This window comes from Echinops telfairi, unplaced genomic scaffold (assembly GCF_000313985.2).
Source record: "Echinops telfairi isolate 266 unplaced genomic scaffold, ASM31398v2 ScPeMD7_3533;HRSCAF=4204_0, whole genome shotgun sequence".
Taxonomy (NCBI): Eukaryota; Metazoa; Chordata; class Mammalia; order Afrosoricida; family Tenrecidae; genus Echinops; species Echinops telfairi.
In genome coordinates, this window is record NW_022107431.1 from 71,220,826 (window position 1) to 71,223,814 (window position 2,989).

The following is a 2,989-nucleotide window of genomic DNA, read 5'->3' on the forward strand; positions in this document are numbered from 1 at the left end:
ATAGTGAGAAAACATCCCAGCCCAGTCTAACTCAAGATCATAATTCCTATACTGGCCCATAAGTCTCTCTTCAGACTCACACAGCCACATGCAATGATGCAGAATGCAGGAATATCACAGGTTGGTAGATGCAAAATCTTGTGGATCTAATAGTGGTAGATGCTTCTTCAGGGCTCTAGCAGCAACCAGCATCATCCAGAAGGAAGGTGAATGCAGACAAAGAGAAGGGAAAGTTCCCAGGGCTCTCCTTATGAGAAACTGTGCCCATAAGGAGGAACCATCAGGTTCTTATTACTAATCTTATTTACCTTTGGACATATATTTGAGAATTTTGACACTTTTAGATTTGGATAGCCCACCCTTCTTTAGGTAAAATTTCAACACAAAATCATAAATTTTTTTCACAAGTTTTTAAAATAAATAGACCAGTGTAGAAGATATAAATGTCCATTTGATACTACTAATATTATATATATAATGATCCACTCTCCACAATTGTTTCAATAGAGGAAACTTCAAATATTAGTTGTAAGGGTTAGACATAGGGGTAAATTGAACAGTACTACTATAAAATAATGAATCCTACTATGTCTGAAAATGACAAAATGTGAAGGAATTTTCCTCAGCATATCTTCCATCTACCCATCTATGTCTATACATTCTTTAAAGGGGATGTTTCCTGATTTTCAACCCTTTCTCCAATAATTATGTACTCTTTGATTTATACTACCTCAAAAGGGTTGGTATCCTCAAGTAACAAAAACCATGGTCCTATTATATATATTCAGTTTGGGAATGAAAAAGTCTAAAAGGGCTAGATCAGGGCTGTATGGTATATGATGTAAAATTTTCCAAAAATATCTCGTAGGACATCCTTGCCTACCTTGGAAGAGTGAGAAGCTGCTTGGCACAATGACAAGGTTACGAAAGAAGACAATAACAATTTCCTTGCACAAGTTTGCTGCCTTTTTTTAACAATGTAATTTTCGATTTTTTCCTTAAAATTCCTTACTAATAGTTCCCATACAAAATAGTCATTATAACTTTTGAGCTGACCTTTCTGACTCAAATTTAACTGGCCCAGCAAATCCTTTAAGAATTGGACTTTTTTGTTTGCTTGTTTGTTTTTAGGAATTCCAATGAAATAATTTATAAAAATACATTGTTGAGGAAACTTTTCTGCTGTTATCTATTGATTGCAGAGATATTGTTTAACATATTTTGTTTGTTATAAGTCTGTGCATTAGTGAATTGGGATTCTATTAGTCATACCTTTCTTTTTCCATTCCCTGAGAAAAGATATCAAGTATAAATACTCTAACACCGAGCTTTCATTTTATTTAGAGTACATGCAAAACTAAAATCCAGTCTAAGGGATACAAGTAGAAAACAGATGTACAATCCAGCAGTATTCAAAGAAGGGTTGCCTTTTACTCATGCTTTCTCCTTTTTTACAATGTAGATGGAACTGTGGTTGGCAGAGAAACAATGAAAATGGATCCCGAGCTCCTAATAATTTTTTGCAGAAGAAAAGTTATGGACCACAGTTGGTACTGCTATGTTGCTTTCTTTTACTACAGCACCTACAACAGTAGTATTCTAAACCAAGAGTTTCTCTAAGTACATGATACAGGTATGGATGGGCCTTATGCAGCTCATAAAATTTTGTGATGGCATGGAAGAAACAAAATCAATGAAAACGAAATGAGTTATGCCAACTTTATGAGTTATAGATAATAAAAGAAGGTAATCAGCAAAAATGCTAGCAGGAAGAAAGTCTGGGTAAGGAAATTATGAGTGGTTTTCAAATGTGCTTCTCTTACTCTTATTATTAAGACAAGTCAGAGAAATCCAAATTGAGGAATATAGTACAACTTCCCTGACCACAAACTGAAAATCATCATAAACACGGAAAATATGAGAAAGTTTTACAGTCAATCTGAGCCTAAGGAGACCTGGAAACGAAATGTGATATGGTATGTTGGGGGGTATTCTAAAGTCAAAAAAGGACTTAGGAAAAACTATGGAAATATAAGTGAAGTATAAACCTTAATTAATAATAACATATTAGTATAGCCCATTAATGTGACAAAAAGTTCTGTACTACATGAAAATGTGAAGTGGGACAAAGACTCTCTGATTCTAACCAAGAGTTTGGAGTCTTCAGTCCATTCACAGATGTCCCAGAATAAAGGGCGGGACAACTGCGTCAGCAAGACCAGCCGTTGAAGATTCTGATGCAGCCATTCTGAACTCAGGTACTCTCCAGAGGCTGAAGCAACAGATGGACATAAACTATTTAACCAGGTCCCAAAGAACATAAGCAAAATCTCCACAAGAAGTTCCATATTCTTTACCTTCCCTATGAGTTCTCTTTTTCTGATTTAACCCTGCTACAACCATATGAAATATAAGGAACACTTTCTTAAAATATTATGTGTTGATCACTACTTGCCTTATTTCAGGGGTTCTATGTTATGGAATCAATTTCTGGGACACTGAGCATTAGAAGGTGGCATGTACCTAGATTCTGATTATTAGAGAATCTTGGAACCAAGTTAAAAGATGCAATTCCTCAAATTGTGTCTTGATAAACAATCATTTGATGAGCTTTCCCTTGAAGAATTAATAATATTAATGAATTATGCTGTGGAGTCACTATATCTTCTAATACTACTTTCAAATTACAATATGAGATATTTTAGTTATCAGAGTCTAAAAATCATTAACCACATATGTAAACGGCATTTAAAAAACACTTCAACTCAGAAATGTGATACAACCATATGAAAATTCAAATTTAATTTTCAAATATACAGATCTTAAACTCCATTCTGCTGACAGAAACATAAAATCGTAGTAAGCTCAGATGCCCCAGACAATGGGGTAGATCAGTGAGTTCTGTGATGAGGCCAGAAAATAATATGCTCCTACAAATTCTGCAAGTTAATAGAGAGATAACAAATCAGAGTGTGACAATGCGATGTTA